The following is a 21,661-nucleotide window of genomic DNA, read 5'->3' as shown; positions in this document are numbered from 1 at the left end:
TGCTAACTTCTAAGCAGAGTACATCAAGAGAAACACTGGGATGGAGGAAGCACAAGCTGGATCAAGAATGCCAGGAGAAATATCAATAACCTCAGATATGCAGATGACATACACTTATGACAGAAAGTGAGAAGAACTAAAGAGCCTCTTGATAAAAGTGAAAGAGGAGAGTGAAAAAGTTGGCTTAAAGCTCAACATTCAGAAAAAGAAGATCATGGCATCTGGTCCCATCGTTTCAAGGCAAATAGATGGAAAAACAGTGGAAACAGTGTCAGACTTTATTTTGGGGGGGCTCCAAAATCACTGCAGTTGATGACTGCAGCCATTAAATCAGAAGACGCTTACTCCTTTGAAGGAAAATTATGACCAACCTAGATAGCATATTAAAAAACATAGACATTACCTTGTCAGCAAAGGTCCATCTAGTCAAGGCTATGGTTTTTCCTGTGGTCATGTACGGATGTGAGAATTGGACTATCAAGAAAACTGAGCGCCGAAGAATTGATGCTTTTGAACTGTGGTGTTGGAGAAGACTCTTGAGAGTCCCTTGGACTGCAAGGAGATCCAACCAGTCTATCCTAAAGGAGATCAGTCCTGGGTGTTCATTGGAAGGACTGACGTTGAAGCTGAAACTCCAATATTTTGGCCACCTGATGCAAGGAGCTGACTCATTTATAAAGACCCTGATGTCGGGAAGGATTGAAGGCAGGAGGAGAAGGGGACAACAGAGGATGAGATGGTTGGATGTTGGGGGCCAGCATGAGGCACTCTGCCCGTGGCAAAGGTCATGAGGAAAGAGGCTCGACATACACAAAGGCAGGATCGAGCCTCAGGAGTCCCCCTGGAAATCCTCGAGCATCTACCCCCATAACCAGAGCCTGCCTACTTTACTACTTTGTGATCTCCCATACACTTCTGACTTTACGGGGGGCTGTCCCCCACCACCTCTTTCGGAGAAGGAGTTAACTTAGAGCTCCAGTTAATAAAAACTCCTGGGCGTGACAAAAGTGTTTTAACCTACAAACTCCTCTGAAAGTTCTCTAGCCTGCCTGACAGGCTTCTCGGGCCACATGTGATTGCTCACAGCCTCCCAACCATGAGAGGCATGAGAGGCTTTAAACCTTCTAAAAACAGGTTCTTAGAAAAGTTAGAAAACCATTAGTATAAGTATAGTGGGCTGATTAGAAATTGTATTGGTGAAGGGTTTTTCATTTGTTGAGCCTATGTTTGTTGCTAAGTCTCCACATCCCCTGCCCTTACACACATTAATGAATATATAGAAGAAATAAGTATTAACCTTTGATATAAATCACGTTAGACCTTAGGCTAAGTAAATTCTTTCCTTAACTAAAACCCACTACACCCTCACCCTATAGGAATGTAACTTTATTTGGGTGGTGTCTGTTTTAAGAATAATCACCCCTGGAGAAATAAGTGTCCTGGTTGACTGACCGCTGTCACAAGGAGAGGGTCATAAATTGTCAGCAGGCCCCCTGGCCAGAAGATGATGTAACACCCCTAAGACCTCTGTGTACATTTGTATGAAGCACCTGACTTTGATAAAAGTCAGGACTGCTGACCCCATGTGACTTTTGCATAACATCTCAGTGTATAAAAGTAGACCATGGAAAATAAAGAATTGGGATCAGTTCCTCGAAAGACTGGTCTCCCCATGTCTCTCTCTCTCTCTCTCAAACTCTGGCTGAGTCTCCATCTGGAGCGCGGAACCCGCCATGTTTACTAATTTTGCCTGGGCTTCTAATATCCGACCGGGGAGGCCTCAGTGTCTCCTCTCCTTCGGGGAATGGAAGGACGCCTGCGGCATATGTAAGTGGTGCAAACTTCTTGTCTTTAAGTTTTATTGGTCTCCTGCGTAAACCAAGCTACTCAGCCTCTTTTCTCCACTGAATTTTCCTACTGAGCTATCCTCATTCTATTACTCTTTACATCTCTAATTAATATGTAATTGAAGCTATTGTATCCTGATCCTCGCTGACGCCATCCCCGCTTCGAACTCCCTGGATCAGCCGGAGCTGGACCCCGGCAGTTGGATGGCATCACTGACTCAATGGACATGAGTTTGAGTAAACTCTGGGAGTTGGTGAAGGACAGGGAGGCCTGGCATGCTGCAGTTCATGGGGTCAGAAAGAGTCAGACACGACTGAGTGACTGAACTGATACTGATACTTAGAGACTGAACTGAACTGAATGAGATCCTACTGTTTAGGATAGGGAACTCTACTCTATGATCTGCTCCATGTAATTGGGAAAGAAATCTAAAAAAGAGTGTATGTATGTGTACATACAACTGATTCACTTTAGTATACAGCAGAAACTAACACAACATTGTTAAGCAACTATACTTCAATATATATTAAAATTAAAAAAATAAAATGGAGTAAGCCCTATATGGTGCTCTCATACTTCACAATTGGATGATGCTAGTAGCAATAAAAAGCTTACTTCACAGACTCCAGCAACAGCCCAGTCAATGAGAAAGCACAGCAACTCAGCCAAAGAGATGCATCCACAATCCTGAACTCCTGTGCTCCTCCAATGGACTTTGTTCTGAAACATGCCTTTGAAACTCCTACCTTTTCTCCATAAAAGACCCCTGTCCTCATTTGTTTTTCAGACTTGCCTACCAGTTAACATAGTTTTTTTCATTTAATTGCAATTCCTCTGGTATTCCAAACTAAAATCATTTTACTGGTAAAATAACTGGCTATTTTATTTTTAAAGTTGACATTAGAATTTCATGACAAAGACAAATAAACTTTCAAAGTAAAAGTCACTCCATATTCCAGTCTATCTCAGGAGATGTTTGTTTAAAAACAAAGTAAACAAATAAAAACTACTGCATAAAGACTCATCATTTTAGGATTTTTTGTACTTAAAGGAAGCTGAAAGAAGAACATTAATCATGCGCACAATTATTTTCAGTAATAGTTATAAACTGAATATTATACAGTAGAATAAAAAAGAAAAAAGTCTGAACAATGGCTCACTATACTAAAAAATGGAAAAATAAAGTAAAAGAAATAACTGAAGCTGCAGGTCTAGATGCAGGGATATGATGGGGTGTAGATAATATTTACTTCATGTGCATCATTCTGATAGAGTATGTTACATAGGAGATAATGAAGTTTATTCTCAACTGTGCCCTTCTAAGAAATGTGGGTTTTCTCTGCATTGGGGGTCAAGGTTTAGTAAAAAAAAATATTAGATGTGTATAACATGGGAGAGATTAAAATTCAGAATAAATTGAATGTTCAACTGTGTGTATGCTCCGTACTAGGAGTATAATCTTAGGCAAACTACTGCCTGACTCACAGTTTTTCCTTTCAGTTCACCCTCAGTTCAGTTCAGTTGCAAAGTCTTGTTCTAGTCTTTGTGACCCAATGACTGCAGCACACCAGGCCTCCTTGTCCATCACCAGCTCCCGGAATTCACTAAAACTCATGTCCATTGAGTTGGTGATGTCATCCAACCATCTCATCCTCTGTCATCCCATTCTCCTCCTGCCTTCAATCTTTTCCAGCATCAGGGTCTTTTCAAATGAGTCAGCTCTTTCATCAGGTGGCCAAATTATTGGAGTTTCAGCTTCAACATCAGTCCTTACAATGAATATTCAGGACTAACTTCCTTTAGGATGGACTGGTTGGATCTCCTTGCAGTCCAAGGGACTCTCAAGAGTCTTATCCAACACCACAGTTCAAAAGCATCAATTCTTCGGCACCCAGCTTTCCTTACAGTCCAACTATCACATCCATACATGACTACTGGAAAAACCTAGCTTTGTCTAGATGTACCTTTTTTGGCAAAGTAATGTCTCTGCTTTTTAATATGCTGTCTAGGATGGTCATAACTTTCCTTCCAAGAAGCAAGCACCTTTTAATTTCATGGCTGCACTCAACAACTGCAGTGATTTTGGAGGCCCCAAAAATAAAGTCTGTCAGTCTTTCCACTTTTTCCCCATATATTTGCCATGAAGTGATGGGACCAGATGCCATGATCTTAGTTTTCTGAATGTTGAGTTTTAACCCAACTTTTTCAGTATCATCAAGAGGCTCTTTAGTTCTTCTTCACTTTTTGCCACAGGACGGTGTCATCATCATATCTGAGGTTATTGATGTATCAAACAGCAAAATTGGTTCCAGCTTGTTCTTTATCTAGTCCAACATTTCTCATGATGTATTCTGCATATAAGTTAAATAAGCATGGTGGCAATATACAGCCTTGATGCACTCCTTTCCCGATTTGGAACCAGTCTCTTGTTCCCTGTCCAGTTCTAACTGTTCTAATCTGCATACAAATTTCTCAGGAGACAGGTCAGGTGGTCTGGTATTCCCATCTCTTGAAAAGTTAGTTGTGATCCACAAAGTCAAAGGCTTTGGCATAGTCAATAAAGCAGAAGTAGATGTTTTTCTGGAACTGTAGTGCTTTTTCAATGATCCAGAGGATGTTGGCAATTTAATCTTGCCATGGATGTTGCCAAAGAATGCTCAAACTACTGCACAATTGCACTCATCTCACATGCTATCGAAGTAATGCTCAAAATTCTCCAACCCTGGCTTCAACAGTGCATGAACCATGAACTTCCAGATGTTCAAGCTGTATTTAGAAAAGGCAGAGGAACCAGAAGTCAGTTCACACTAGGAAAACAAAAAAAGATGCTATGAATATATGTAATTGCTGTTTTTAAAGTAAATCAGATTTGAAATTATGAAAGTAAATTGCATCTCTTTTTTTGTGTTAGATTCTTGTTTAGCTGAAATTCAAACTTTGTACAGTGTTACCAATTTGAATCTCAGAGACAAAATTTTGAGTGACATTAAAAATAACAGTTTTTTGCTTTGTCAAGAAAGTACAGTTCAGTCACTCATTTGTGTCTCACTCCTGCGACTCCTTGCAATTATCAGAACAAGTGGACAACGAAGGGCTAATGCCCCAAATACTGTGTATTCTGACCTGGAGGGTGTAGTGAGGCCATTTATAGTAATGGTTCAGCTTGTGAATATTCTTCTGACTGGTTGGCACTGAAGTAAGTGAGAGTCAGCATCATCAATCTTATGGTCCCAACCAGTCTGGTGTTTACATTACTCAGGGTACCATATAGTTAACTGTCCTGTGTAGTGGGGGTTTCAGTTTTCAGTTAGTCACTCAGCCGTGTCTGACTCTTAGTGACCCTATGGACACACCAACTTCCTTATCCATCACCAACACCTGGAGCTTGCTCAAACTCATGTCCGTCGAGTCTGAGATGCCATCCAAACATCTCACCCTCTGTCATCCACTTCTCCTGCCTTCAATCTTTCCCCAAATTAGAGTCTTTTCTAATGAGTCAGTTCTTCTCATCAGATGGCCAAAGTATTGCAACTTCACTTAAGCATCACTCCTTCCAATGATTTTTCAGGATTGGTTTCCTTTAGGATTGACTGGTTTTATCTCCTTGCAGTCCAAGTGACTCTCAAAAGTCATCTCCAACACTGCAATTTAAAAGCATCAATTGTTCAGTGCTCAGTTTTCTTTATGGTCCAGCTTTCACATACATATGTGACTACTCAAAAAACCATAACTTTGAATAGATGGGCTTTTGTTGCCAAAGAAAATCCTCTGCTTTTTAATATGCTGTCTAGGAGGTTGGTAACAACTTTTATTCCAAGGAGGAAGCATCTTTTAATTTCGTGGCAGCAGTTAAAATCTGCAGTGATTGTGGAGACCAAGAAAATAAAGCTTGCCACTGTTTCCATTGTTCCCATGAAGTGATGGGACCGGATGCCATAATCTTTGTTGTTGTTTTTTTTTTTTAAATATTGAATTTTAAGCCAGCTTTTTCACTGTTCTCTTTCACTTTCTTCAAGAAGCTTTGTAGTATATGTTTGCTTTTGCCATAAGGATGGTATCTTCTGCATATCTGAGGTTATTGATATTTCTCCCAGCAAAATTGATTCCAGCTTATGCTTCATCCAGTCTGGCATGTCACATGATGTACACTGCATATAAATTAAATAAGCAGTATAACAATATACAGCCTTGGCATATTCATTTCCCAATCTGGAACCAGTCCGTTGTTTCATGTCTGGTTCTAACTGTTGGTTCTTGACCTTCATATGGATTTCTCAGGAAAGGTGGTCTGGTATTCCCATTGTTTAAGAATTTTCCACAGTTTGTTATCATCCACGCAGTAAAAGGCTTTAATGTGTCAGTGAAGCAAAATTAGATGTTTTTCTGAAATTTTTTTGCTTTTGCTATGACCCAACAGATGCTTGCAATTTGATCTCTGGTTCCTCTGCCTTTTCTAAATGCACTTTGAACATCTGGAAGTTCTCGGTTGATGAAGCCTAACTTGGAGAATTTTGAGAATTACTTTACTAGCATGTGAGATGAGTGCAACTGTGCAGTAATAAGAACATTGTTTGGCATTGCCTTTCTTTGGGATTGGAATGAAAACTGACCTTTTCCAGTCCTGTAGCCATTGTTAAGTTTTCCCAATTGCTGGCATATTGAATGCAGCACTTTCACAGAATCATCTTTCAGAATTTGAAATAGTTCAACTGGAATTCCATCACTTCCACTAGCTTTGTTTGTAGTGATGCTTCTTAAGGCCCACTTGACTTTGCACTCCAGGATGTCCGGCTCTAGGTGAGTGATCACATCATCATGGTTTTCTGGGTCATTAAAATCTGTTTTGTATACATCTTCTGTGTATTCTTGTCACCTCTTCTTAGTATCTTCTGCTTCTCTTATGTCTATACCATTTCTGTCCTTTATTGAGCCCATCTTTGCATGAAAATTTCCCTTGGTATATCTAGTTTTCTTGAAGAGATCTAGTCTTCCCCATTCTATTGTTTTCCTCTATTTCTTTGTACTGATCACTGAGGAAGACTTTCTTATCTCTCTTTGCTATTCTTTGGAACTCTGCTTTCAGATGGATATATCTTTCCTTTTCTCCTTTGCCTTTCACTTCTCTTTTTTTTCTCAGCTAGTTGTAAAACCTCCTCAGACAACTATTCTGCCTTTTTGCATTTCTTCTTCCTGGGGATGGTTTTGATCAGTGCCTCATGTACAATCTTTAACTTCCATCCTTGGTTCTTTGGATACTCTGTCTATTATATCTAATCCATTATATCTACTTGTCACTTTAGGTCATACCTGAATTGTTTACTGGTTTTCCCTACTTTTTTCAATTTAGTCTGAATTTTTCAATAAAGAGTTTATGGTCTGAACCACATTCATACTCACTATAGGGCCATGTACTCATGCTGTTAAGGGCTGTGTAGTCATATCCTGTGGTCGTGCCATTTAGGACCACCTAAGATGGACGGGTCATGGTGGAGAGTTCTGAGAAAACATGGTCCACTGAAGAAGGGGATTGTAAACCACTTCAGTGTTCTTTCCTTGAGAACCCCAGGAACAGTATGAAAAGGCAAAAATATATTACACTGAAAGATGAATTCCCCAAGTCAGTAGGTGTCCAATATACTACTGGAGAAGAGTGGAGAAATAGCTCGAGAAAGAATGAAGAGCCTGAGCCAAAGCAAAACAGTGCTCAGTTGTGGATGTGACTGGTGACGGAGGTAAATTCTGATGCTGTAAAGAACAATATTGATTAGGAACCTGGAATGTTAGGTCTATGAATCAAGGTAAATTGGAAGTGGTCCAACAGGAGATGACAAGGCTGAACATCTAAATTTTAGGAATTAGTGAACTAAATTGGACTGGGATGGGTGAATTTAATTCAGATGACCATTATATCTACTACTGTGGGCAAGAATCCCTTAGAAGAAATGGAGTAACCCTCAGAGTCAACGAAAGAGTCTGAAATGTAGTACTTGGGTGCAATCTCAAAAATAACAGAATAATCTCTGTTCGTTTTCAAGGCAAAGCATTCAATATCACAGTAATACACATCTATTCCCCAACCTCCAATGCCAAAGAAGCTGAATGGTTGTATTAATACATACAAGACCTTCTATAAGTTGTCCTTTTCATCATAGGGGACTAGAATGTAAAAGTAAGAAGTCAAGAGATAGCTGGAGTAACCGGCAAGTTTGGCTTTGGAGTACAAAATGAAGCCGGGCAGTGGCTTATAGGGAAAGAGAACAAGGCTTGCCAAAAGAACACACTGGTCATAACCTCTTCCAACAACACAAGAGAAGACTCTACACATGAATACCACCAGAATGTCAATACTGAAATCAGACTGATTATATTCTTTCCAGCCAAAGATGGAGAAGCTCTATATTGTCAGCAAAAATAAGACCAGGAGCCAACTGTGGCTCAGATCATGAACTCCTTATTGCAAAATTCAGACATAAATTGAAGAAAGTAGGGAAAACTAGACCATTTGGGTATGACTTAAATCGAATCTCTTACAATTATACAGTGAAAGTGACAAATAGATTCAAGAGATTAGATCTGATAGATAAGAGTGCCTGAAGAACTATTTAAGGAGGTTTGGAAATGGAGATTTCAGCGCCTGCAAAAGGGCACAAAGGTTTTGTTATGCATATGTCTTGAAGGGGTAGCAAGTCCCTGCCTCAAGGCTGTACTATTGTTTCTTGCCTGTTCCTCTCTTGTCTCTGTATCCTCTCTTTTCCCTAATTACAAACTGTTTGACCCCACCCTTTGGAGCTCAGGGAAGGTCTTGGAGGCTGAATGAAGCCTATTTTCTGAAATGAAGAAATGGGGAACACATAAAGCTCTTATTCCAAGGACCTCACAAGATACTTAAGGACAATACTTCAGAGAGAACTCACAGACAAGGAGAAAATATTTGCAAATGAAGAAACTTGACAAGACACTTATCTTCAAAATATACAAACAGCTTATGCAGCTCCATATAAAAAGAAGAAACCCAATTAAAAAAAAAAAATAGGCAGGGGGTCTAAATAGTTATTTCTCCAAAGACAAAAATGACTAAAAAACACAAGAAAAGATGCTCAATATCTCTAATTACTAGAGAGATGCAAATCAAAACTACAATGAGGTGTAACTTCACACTGGTCAGAACAGTTCAGTTCAGTTAAGTCGCTCAGTCATGTCCAATTCTTTGCGACCCCATGAATTGCAGCACACCAGGCCTCCCTGTGCATCACCAACTCCTAGAGTTCACTCAAACTCACATCTATCGAGTCGGTGATTTCATCCAGCCATCTCATCCTCTGTCGTCCCCTTTTCCTCCTGCCCCCAATCCCTCCCAGTATCAGAGTCTTTTGCAATGAGTCAACTCTTCACATGAGGTGGCCAAAGTATTGGAGTTTCAGCTTTAGCATCAGTCCTTCCAAAGAACACCCAGGGCTGAAGTACTTTAGAATGGACTGGTTGGATCTCCTTGCAGTCCATGGGACTCTCAAGAGTCTTCTCCAACACCACAGTTCAAAAGCATCAATTCTTCAGCGCTCAGCTTTCTTCACAGTCCAACTCTCATATCCATAAATGACTACTGGAAAAACCATAGCCTTGACTAGATGGACCTTTATTGGCAAAGTAATGTCTCTGTCTTTTAATATGATATCTAGGTTGGTCATAACTTTCCTTCTAAGGAGTAAGTGTCTTTTAATTTCATGGCTGGAGTCACCATCTGCAGTGATTTTGGAGGCCAAAAAAATAAAGTCTGACATTGTTTCCACTGTTTCCCCATCTATTTCCCATGAAGTGATGGGACCAGATGCCGTGATCTTCGTTTTCTCAATATTGACCTTTAAGTCAACTTTTTCACTCTCCTCATTCACTTTCATCAAGAGGCTTTTTAGTTCCTCTTCACTTTCTGCCATAAGGGTGGTGTCATCTGCATATCTGAGGTTATTGAAATTTCTCCTGGCAATCTTGATTCCAGCTTGTGCTTCTTCCAGCCCAGCGTTTCTCATGATGTACTCTGCATATAAGTTAAATAAGCAGGGTGACAATATACAGCCTTGATGCACTCCTTTTCCTATTTGGAACCAGTCTGTTGTTCCATGTCCAGTTCGAACTGTTGCTTCCTGACCTGCATATAGGTTTCTCAAGAGGCAGGTCAGGTGGTCTGGTATTTCCATCTCTTTCAGAATTTTCCACAGTGTATTGTGATCCACACAGTCAAAGACTTTGGCATAGTCAATAAAGCAGAAATAGATGTTTTTCTGGAACTCTCTTGCTTTTTCCATGATCCAGAGGATGTTGGCAATTTGATCTCTGGTTCCTCTGCCTTTTCTAAAACCAGCTTGAACATCAGGAAGTTCACAGTTCACATATTGCTGAAGCCTGGCTTGGAGACTTTTGAGCATTACTTTACTAGCATGTGAGATGAGTGCAAATGTGCAGTAGTTTGAGCAGTCTTTGGCATTGCCTTTCTTTGGGATTGGAATGAAAATTGACCTTTTCCAGTCCTGTGGCCACTGCTGAGTTTTTCAAATTTGCTGGCATATTGAGTGCAGCACTTTTACAGCATCATCTTCCAGGATTTGAAATAGCTCAACTGGAATTCCATCACCTCCACTAGCTTTGTTCGTAGTGATGCTTTTTAAGGCCCACTTGACTTCACATTCCAGGATGTCTGGCTCTAGGTCAGTGATCATACCATCGTTTGTCTTGGTCGTGAAGATCTTTTTTGTACAGTTCTTCTGTGTATTCTTGCCACCTCTTCTTAATATCTTCTGTTTCTGTTAGATCCATACCATTTCTGTCCTTTATTGAGCCATCTTTGCATGAAATCTTACCCTGGTATCTCTAATTTTCTTGAAGAGATCTCTAGTCTTCCCTTTTTTTTTTTTTTTTCCTCTATTTCTTTGCATTGATCACTGAGGAAGGCTTTCTTGTGTCTTCTTGCTATTCTTTGGAACTCTGCATTCAGATGCTTATATCTTTCCTTTTCTCCTTCGCTTTTTGCTTATCTTCTTTTCACAGCTATTTGTAAGGCCTGCCCAAACAGCCATTTTGCTTTTATGCATATCTTTTCCATGGGGATGGTCTTGATCCCTGTCTCCTGTACAATGTCACAAACCTCATTCCATAGTTCATCAGGCACTCTATCTATCAGACCTAGTCCCTTAAATCTATTTCTCACTTCCACTGTATAATCATAAGAAATTTGATTTAGGTCATACCTGAATGGTCTAGTTGTTTTCCCTACTTTCTTCAATTTAAGTCTGAATTTGATAATAAGGAATTCATGATCTGAGCCACAATTAGCTCCTGGTCTTGTTTTTGCTGACTGTATAGAGCTTCTCCATCTTTGGCTGCAAAGAATATAATCAATCTGATTTCGGTGTTGACCATCTGGTGATGTCCATGTGTAGAGTCTTCTCTTGTGTTGTTGGAAGAGGGTGTTTGCTATGACCAGTGCGTTCTCTCGGCAAAACTCTATTAGCCTTTGTCCTGCTTCATTCTGTGTTCCAAGGCCAAATTTGCCTGTTACTGTAGGTGTTCCTTGACCTCCTACTTTTGCATTCCAGTCCCCTATAATGAAAAGGACATCTTTTTTGGGTGTTAGTTCTAAAAGGTCTTGTAGGTCTTCATAGCATCATTCAACTTCAGCTTCCTCAGCATTATTGGTTGGGGCATAGACTTGAATTACTGTGATATTAAATGGTTTGCCTTGGAAATGAACAGAGATCATTCTATTGTTTTGGAGATTGCATCCAAGTACTGCATTTCAGACTCTTTTGTTGACCATGGTGGCTACTCCATTTCTTCTAAGGGACTCCTGTCTGTAGTAGTAGATATAATGGTCATGTGAGTTAAATTCACCCATTCAAGGCCATTTTAGTTTGCTGATTCGTAGAATGTCGACATTCACTCTTGCCATCTCCTGTTTGACCGCTTTCAATTTGCCTTGATTCATGAACCTAACATTCCAGGTTCTTGTGCAATATTGCTCTTTACAGCATCGGACCTTGTTTCTATCACCAGTCACATCCACAACTTGGTATTTTTTTTGCTTTGGCTCCATCCCTTCATTCTTTCTGGAGTTATTTCTCCATTGATCACCAGTAGCATATTGGGCACCTACCGACCTGGGGAGTTCCTCTTTCAGTATCCTATCATTTTGCCTTTTCATACTGTTCATGGGGTTCTCAAGGCAAGAATACTGAAGTGGTTTGCCATTCCCTTCCCCAATGGACCACATTCTGTCAGCCCTCTCCACCATGACCCGCCCATCTTGGGTGGCCCCACAGGGCATGGCTTAGCTTCTTTGAGTTAGACAAGGCTGTGGTCCTAGTATGATTAGATTTACTAGTTTTTTGAGATTATAATTTCAGTGTGTCTTCCCTCTGATGCCCTCTTGCAACACCTACCATCTTACTTGGGTTTCTCTTACCTTGGAAGTGGGATATCTCTTCACGGCTGCTCCAGCAAAATGCAGCCCCTGCTCCTTACCTTGGATGAGGGGTATGTCCTCACTGCAACCCCTCCTGACCTTGAACGTGGAGCAGCTCCTCTCAGCCCTCCTGTGCCATGGCCATCTTCAAAAATATCTTTATTGCTGTTTAGTCTCTGGGTTGTGTCTGATGCTTATGCAACACATGGACAGAGGAGCCTCATGAGCCATAGTCCATAGTATTTCACTGGCAGTAATAATGGAGTGGGTCACCATTACCCTTCTCCAAGAGACCTTCCCAACCCAGGGATCAAACCCATATCTCCTGAAAGTCTCCTGCTTTGCAGGCAGATTCTTTACAGCTGAGCCACCAGATAGGATGGAGGAAAGGGAACCCTCCTACGTTGTTGGTGGGATTGCAAACTTGTACAGCCCCTAGGGACCGCAGTATGAATATTCCTCATAAAATTAAAAATAGAGCTACCACATGACCCTGAAAGCACACTCTTAGGAGTATATCAAGATAAAAGCATGATCTGAGAGGACACACGCTCCCTAATGTTCATTGCAATACTGTGTGTAGTACTCAAGACATGGAAGCAACCTGAATGCTCATTGAGATAGGAAGGGATAAAGAAGATGTAGTACATATATACAATGAATTCATGGGGTCACAAAGAGTTGGACATGACTGAGCGACTGAACTTAACTGAACTGAAAAAGAATTAATGAATACCATTTGCAGCAACATGATGAACCTAGAAATAGTCATACTGTGTGAAGTAAGTCATACAGAGAAAGAAATACCGTTTGATATTGCTTATATGTGGAATCTAAAAAGAAGTGATACAAATGAACTTATTTACAAAACAGAAACAGACCCACAGACTTAGGGAACAAATTTATGATTACTAGTAAAAAAAAAAAAAAATACATGATGGAGAGGGATATTAGAGAGTTTTGTATCAATATGTACATGCTATTATATTTAAAATGGATAACAAACAAGGATCTACTATATAGCACAAGGAACTCTTTTCAATGTTATGTGGTACCCTGAATGGGAAAGGAGTCTAGGAGGAAATGGATACATGTATATGTATGGCAGACTGCCTTTGCTGTTCACCTGAAACTATCACAACATTGCTAATTGGCTATATTCTAATATAAAATAAAAAGTTATAAAAAGGATAAGAGTTCTATTTAAGATGACTCTTTATATGAAACTTGCAAAGAAATGGTAATGTTAAATATAATTTTATCACCTTGAAAATAGAAATATTTCCATCATTTTAAGTTCTTTCACCTAGAACTATATTTTCTTTAAAGGTATGTTTTACTTCTAAAACATTCTCTGTTTTACCATTATCAAGAAAATTTAATAAATCAATCTAGTTAAAGGTAAAGTGTCCAATTTTATAAAGATTAAATAACAATTACTGTAACATATGGATCAATGATAAATTATTAAATGATGAGCTGACTATTAACATGATCCATAAGGATATAAAAAATCATGTTAGAAATTTTATAATTCTAAACTTCCCATGAATATTTTGCAGATTCAAAGTTTAATGCTAAGGCAATCAGTCAAGATGATCCCATAAAGACATCTTTTTCTAATCTATAGTCACTTATCTGCTGATTCCATTTTGAGTTATGTTACTTGGCAAGGTTTTGAGTAGATGGTAATTTCATTGGTTGGCATTTAAATAAATTTCTGGTAACTTAATGTTAAGTGCAAAGACTTATTTCAAAGAGCAGACAAAGAATAATTAATTGAAAAAATTAGCAGCAAAAGATGTTTTATTAGGATGCAATGTGGTCAGAAACTTGTGCTTTGATGGATGGACTAGGATGTATTTTGAAGAAAGATAGTTTTATTATTTCTGTTCTTCCAGTGTTCCCAGATTTGCACACTTTCTTGCTAACAGCTATAGAACAGACCCAATCTCATTTGTGTTCTGTGTCATGCACACTACTATCAGTTCACCTTGTCTTTCAAATTAGTATTTCTTTACAATTTAATCTACTCCAGGGTTTCATTTTTATTTTTTAGACAAAATGATTGTTAATGTTAATGTATTTTAAAAAGGGGATAGCTTAGACATAGGAATGATAACCACTTTAACATGCTTTTAGAAAAAAATAAAATGATGCAGATTAGATTTTATAATTATGTTTAAAAATAAAATATTAATTCACTTTTTCACATATATAATTGCACATTATTATTTTGATAACTTGAGATTCATGTTGCTAGAAATATTTTTTTTATAGGAAACACAGGAATAGGGGGAAAAAAACAGATTGCTGTAAGTCACAATTTCATGCCTAGTTTCTTTTATGTTATGCTAAGAATTTTATGATTTTATGAATCTCTCATAAGAAAACATTTACATACATTGGATAGACTCGTTAGATAGTGCCTTAGCCTCCTGAAATTGACATTTTTAGCTAAGATTTGCTTCATTTAACAACAACAAAATCTTTTCATTATTATAGTAGTTCTATTAATACATTTTTATGCTAAATAATAATACTAAATTTCATTTGAGTTTTAAATTACTTAGAATGTTGTATACTTTAAGTTCCTAACTTCTAGTAGCTTGATCATGAGATATTTTTTAAAACAGTATCTGTGATCCATAAGAAATAAGGAATGAACTATCCGTATGTGCATTCATGCTAAGCTGTTTCAGTCATGTCTGACTCTGTGCAACCTTATGGGGCTGTAGCCTGCCAGGCTCTTCTGTCAGTGGGATTCTGCAGGCAAGAATACTAAAGTGGGTTGCCATGCCCTCCTCCAGGGGATCTTCTTGACTCAGAGACTGAACCCACAACTCTTACATCTCCTGCATTGGAAGGCAGTTTTGTTTTGTTTTGTTTTAAACCACTACCACCACCTAGGAATCCCCAGATGAACTGACCATTCCCTTTTAAAAGGGAAGATTTAATGTATTTTCTTCAGGTGACACTAGCTGTAAAGAACCCACCTGCCAATGCAGGAGATGAGACGTAATAGATACAGGTTTGGTCCCTGGGTTGGGATGATCCCCTGGAGGAAGGCATGGCAACCCACTTGAGTACACTTGCCTAGAGAAATCCCATTGATAGAGGAGCCTGGAAGGCTACAGTCCATAGGGTCTTAAACAGTGGGAGATGACCAAAGGAACTTTTTATTGTTTGCTTACTGCATTTACCTGGAAAATCCCATGGATGGAGGAGCCTGGTAGGCTGCAGTCCATGGGGTCACTAACAGTCGGATACGACTGAGCGACTTCACTTCCACTTTTCACTTTCATGCATTGGAGAAGGAAATGGCAACCCACTCCAGTGTTTTTGCCTAGAAAATCCTGGGGACAGGAGAGCCTGGTGGGCTGCTGTTTAGGGATTGCACAGAGTCGGACACAACTTAAGTGACTTAGTAGCAGCAGCAGCGTTTGTTTGGGGGCAGTCTGTGTTTTATCGAAAGTGACTTACTTCTTGAACCTCTCACCTCCCACCTCTTTCCCTCAGTGAACCAGTTTTGCCGTGAAGTAAATTCTTTGCTACATGAAGTCTGACAAAATGCATTTATCTGGATGATCTCGTGTTTCTGATATGTCTGCATTACATGGGCCCCAAGGCTTCCTTTTCCACAACAGAAGGTTTCTCAGGCACAGAGTCCTGTTTACTCACGCTAGTATTGAACTACTGTTAACCTTATAGCTTAAGCTGTAGAAAGTTAATTTTCATTGATTTTCTATGCTTTAATTAGTATATTAAATTTTATAACTGTTTGGTAATTCTGTCTCTTTAGGATCACACAGCTTGCTATTGTTCATTGTTCAGTTGCTCAGTCATGTCTATCTCTTTGTGACTGCACGGGCTGTAGCACTCAAGGCTTCCCTGTATTTCACCATCTCCTGGTTTGCTCAGATTCATCTCTACTGAGTCAGTGATGCCATCCAACCAACTCATCCTCTATCATCCCCTTCTCCTCCTGCCTTCAATCTTTCCCAACATCAGCGTCTTTTCCAATGAGTCAGTTCTTCACATCAGGTGACCATCAGTTCTTCACAAAGTATTGGAGCTTCAGCTTCAGCATCAGTCCTTACAATGAATATTCAGGACTGATTTCCTTTAGGATTGAGCAGTTTGATCTCCTTGCAGTCCAATGAATGCTCAAGAGTCTTCTCCAAAATCACAGTTCAAAAGCATCAGTTCCTTGACACTCAGCTTTTCTTATAGTTCAACGTTCACATCCATACCTGACTACTGGAAAAACCATAGCTTTGACTAGATGGTCCGTTGTCAGCAAAGTAATGTCTGTTTTTTAATATGCTGTCTATGTTGGTTGTTGAACAGTTCTATGAAGACCTACAAGACCTTTTAGAAATAACACCCAAAAAAGATGTCCCTTTCATTATAGGGGACTGAAATGCAAAACTAAGAAGTCAAGAAACACCTGGAGTAACAGGCAAATTTGGCCTTGAAATACGGAATGAAGCAGGGCAAAGACTAATAGAGTTTTGCCAAGAAAATGCACTGGTCATAACAAACACACTCTTCCAACAACACAAGAGAAGACTCTATACATGAACATCACCAGATGGTCAACACCGAAATCAGATTGATTATATTCTTTGCAGCCAAAGATGGAGAAGCTCTATACAGTCAGCAAAAACAAGACCAGGAGCTAATTGTGGCTCAGATCATGAACTCTTTATTGCTAAATTCAGACTTAAATTGAAGAAAGTAGGGAAAACAACTAGACCATTCAGGTATGACCTAAATCAAATTTCTTATGATTATACAGTGGAAGTGAGAAATAGATTTAAGGGCCTAGATCTGATAGATAGAGTGCCTGATGAACTATGGAATGAGGTTCATGACATTGTACAGGAGACAGGGATCAAGACCATCCCCATGGAAAAGAAATGCAAAAAAAGCAAAAAGGCTGTCTGGGGAGGCCTTACAAATAGCTATGAAAAGAAGAAATGAAAAGCAAAGGAGAAAAGGAAAGATATAAATATCTGAATGCAGAGTTCCAAAGAATAGCAAGAAGAGATAAGAAAGCCTTCTTCAGGGATCAATGTAAAGAAATAGAGAAAAACAACAGAATGGGAAAGACTAGAGATCTCTTCAAGAAAATCAGAGATAACAAAGGAACATTTCATGCAAAGATGGGCTCGATAAAGGACAGAAATGGTATGGACCTAACAGACGCAGAAGATATTAAGAAGAGATAGCAAGAATACACAGAACTATACAACAGAGATCTTCATGACCCAGATAATCACAATGGTGTGATCACTGACCTAGAGCCACACATCCTGGAATGTGAAGTCCAGTGGGCCTTAGAAAGCATAACTATAAACAAAGTTAATGGAGGTGATAGAATTCCAGTTGAGCTATTCCAAATCCTGAAAGATGATGCTGTAAAAGTGCTGCACTCAATATGCCAGCAAATTTGAAACACTCAGCAGTGGCCACAGGACTGGAAAAGGTCAGTTTTCATTCCATCCCAAAGAAAGATAATGCCAAAGAATGCTCAAACTACCACACAATTGCACTCATCTCACATGTTAGTAAAGTAATGCTCAAAATTCTCCAAGCCAGGCGTCAGCAATATGTGAACCGTGAACTTTCAGATGTTCAAGCTGGTTTTAGAAAAGGCAGAGGAACCAGAGATCAAATTGCCAACATCTGCTGGATCATAGAAAAAGAAAGCGAGTTCCAGAAAAACATCTATTTCTGCTTTATTGACTATTCCAAAGCCTTTGACTGTGTGGATCACAATAAACTGTGGAAAGTTCTGAAAGATGGGAATACCAGACCACCTGATCTGCCTCTTGAGAAATTTGTATGCAGGTCAGGAAGCAACAGTTAGAACAGGACATGGAACAACAGACTGCCCAAATAGGAAAAGGAGTACGTCAAGGCTGTATATTGTCACCCTGTTTATTTAAATTATATGCAGAGTACATCATGAGAAACGCTGGACTGGAAGAAGCACAAGCTGGAATCAAGATTGCCACGAGAAATATCAATAACCACAGATATGCAGATGACTCCACCCTTATGGCAGAAAGTGAAGAGGAACTAAAAAGCCTCTTGATGAAAGTGAAAGTGGAGAGTGAAAAAGTGGGCTTAAACCTCAACATTCAGAAAACAAAGATCATGGCATCCGGTCCCATCACTTCATGGGAAATAGATGAGGAAACAGTGGAAACAGTGTCAGACTTTATTTTTCTGGGCTCCAAAATCACTGCAGATGGTGACTGCAGCCATGAAATTAAAAGACGCTTATTCCTTGGAAGGAAAGTTATGACCAACCTAGATAGCATATTCAAAAGCAGAGACATTAATTTGCCAACAAAGGTCCATCTAGTCAAGGCTATGGTTTTTCCTGTGGTCATGTATGGATGTGAGAGTTGGACTGTGAAGAAGGCTGAGTGCCGAAGAATTGATGCTTTTGAACTGTGGTTTTGGAGAAGACTCTTGAGAGTCCCTTGGACTGCAAGGAGATCCAACCAGTCCATTCTGAAGGAGATCAGCCCAGGGATTTCTTTGGGAGGAATGATGCTAAAGCTGAAACTCCAGTACTTTGGCCACCTCATGCGAAGAGTTGACTCATTGGAAAAGACTCTGATGCTGGGAGGGATTGGGGGCAGGAGGAAAAGGGGACGACAGAGGATGAGATGGCTGGATGGCATCACTGACTCGATGGACGTGAGTCTCAGTGAACTCCAGGAGTTGGTGATGGACAGGGAGGCCTGGCGTGCTGTGATTCATGGGGTCGCAGAGTCGGACATGACTGAGCGACGGATCTGATCTGATCTGATCTGATGTTGGTCCCAACTTTTCTTCCAAGGAGCAAGTGTCCTTTTTTTTAATTAATTAATTAATTTATTGAAGGATAGTTGCTTAATTGAATGTTGTTGTTTTCTTTTAAACCTCAACATGAATCAGCCATAGGTATACATAGATCCCCTCCCTTTTGAAGCTCCCCCCATATCTCTCTCCATCCCACCCCTCTAGGTTGATACAGAGCCCCTGTTTGAGTTTCCTGAGCCATACAGCAAATTCCTTTTGGCTATCAATTTTACATGCTGCAATGTAAGTTTCCATGTTACTCCTTCCATACTTCTCACCCTCTCCTCCCCTCCCCACATGTCCATAAGTCTATTCTATATGTCTGTTTCTCTATTGTCGTGCAAGTGTCTCTCAATTTCATGGCTGCAATCATCATCTGCAAATATTTTGGAGCCCCCCAAAATGAAGTCTGTCACCATTTCCATTGTTTCCCCATTTATTTGCCATGAAGTGATGGAACCAAATGCCATGATCTTCGTTTTTTTGAATGTTGAGTGTTGAGCCAGCTTTTTCACTCTCTTCTTTCACTTTCTTCAAGACGCTCTTTAGTTCCTTTATGCTTTCTGTTATAATTGTGGTGTCATCTGTGTGTCTGAGGTTATCGATATTTCTCCCAGCAATCTTGACTCCAGCTTGTGCTTCTTCCAGTCTGGCATTTCACATGATACAGTCTGAATATAAGATAAATAAGCCAGGTGACAATATACACAATTTGACATACTCCGTCCCCAATTTGGAACCAGTCTATTGTTCCATGTTTGGTTCTAACTGTTGCTTCTTGATCTGCATACAGATTTCTCAGGAGGCAAGTAAGGTGGTCTGGTATTCTCATTTCTTTAAGAATTTTCATGTTGATGTATGGCAAAACCAATACAATAGTGTAAAGTAGTTAGCCTCTAATTAAAATAAATAAATTTAATTAAAAAGAAAGTTGAAAGATGCAAAGTGCATCATCAAAATTTTATTAGGAAATATAAGTGAGGGTGTGTAAACTTCTTTGTAATCAGTAAAAATTACTTATTACCAAATTGCATTTTTTTTTTTACCAAATGCTAATAAAATATTGTTTGGGGCTTAAAAAAAAAAAAAGAATTTTCCAGAGTTTGTTATTATCTACACAGTAAAAGTCTTTAGTGTAATCAACAAAGCAGAAATAGACGTTTTTCTCGAATTCTTTTCCTTTTTTGATCATCCAATGGATGTTGGCAATTTTATATACCTTTCCTAAATCCACTGCCTTTTCTAAATCTTTTTCTAAATCCTCTACCATTTCTAAATCCAGTGTCAACATCTAGAACCTCACAGTTCATGAATTTTTGTAGCCTGTCTTGGAGAATTTTGACCATTACTTTGCTAGTGTGTGAGGTGAGATGACTGCAATTGTGTGGTAGTTTGAACATTTTTTGTCATTGCCTTTGTTTGGGATTGGAATGAAAACTGACCCTTTTCAGTCTTGTGGCCACTGCTGAGTTTTCCAAATTTGATGGCATAATGAGTGCAGCACTTTTACAACATCATCTTTTAGGATTTGAAATAGCTCAACTGGAATTCTATCACTTCCACTAGCTTCATTCATAGTTATGCTTCCTAAGGACCACTTGACTTCGCATTCCAGGATGTGTGGCACTAGGTGAGTGATCACACCATCGTGATTATCTGGGTCATTAATATATTTTTTTTATAGTTCTTCTGTGTATTCTTGCCACTTTTTCTTAATATCTTCTGCTTCTGTTAGGTCCATACCATTTCTGTCCTTTTTTGAGCCCATCTTTGCATGAAATGTTCCCTTGGTGTCTCTAATTTTCTTGAAGAGATCTCTAGTCTTTCCCATTCTATTGTTTTCCTCTATTTATTTGTATTGATCTCTGAGGAAGAGTTTCTTATCTCTCCTTGTTATTCTTTGAAGCTCTGCATTCAAATATGTATATCTTTCCTTTTCTCATTTGCCTTTCACTTCTCTTCTTTTCTCAGCTATTTATAAGACCTCCTCAGACAACCATTTTGTCTTTTTTAATTTCTTTCTTTAGGGGAAATGATTTTGAGCACTGCCTCCTGTACATTGTCACAAACCTCTGTCTATAGTTGTTCAGGCACTCTATCAGTTCTAATCCCTTGAATATATTTGTTACTTCCACTGTATAATTGTAAGGGATTTGATTTAGGTCATACCTGAATGGTCTAGTGGTTTTCCCTACTTTCTTCAATTTAAGTCTGAATTATGCAACAAGGAGTTCGTGATCTGAGCCACAGTCAGCTCCCAGTCTTGTTTTTGTTGACTCTGTAAGGATTCTCCATCTTTGTCTGCAAAGAATACAATCAATATTGACCATATACCATTGTCCATGTGTACAGTCTCCTCTTGTGTTGTTGGAAGAAGGTATTTGCTTGACCAGTGAGTTATCTTGGCAAAACTCTGTTAGCCTTTGCACTGCTTCATTTTGTATTCCAAGGCCAAATTTGTTGAATACTCCAGGTACCTCTTGACTTCCTATTTTGCGT

This window comes from Bos mutus, chromosome 12 (assembly GCF_027580195.1).
Source record: "Bos mutus isolate GX-2022 chromosome 12, NWIPB_WYAK_1.1, whole genome shotgun sequence".
Classification (NCBI taxonomy): Eukaryota; Metazoa; Chordata; class Mammalia; order Artiodactyla; family Bovidae; genus Bos; species Bos mutus.
This window is presented reverse-complemented; position numbering follows the sequence as displayed.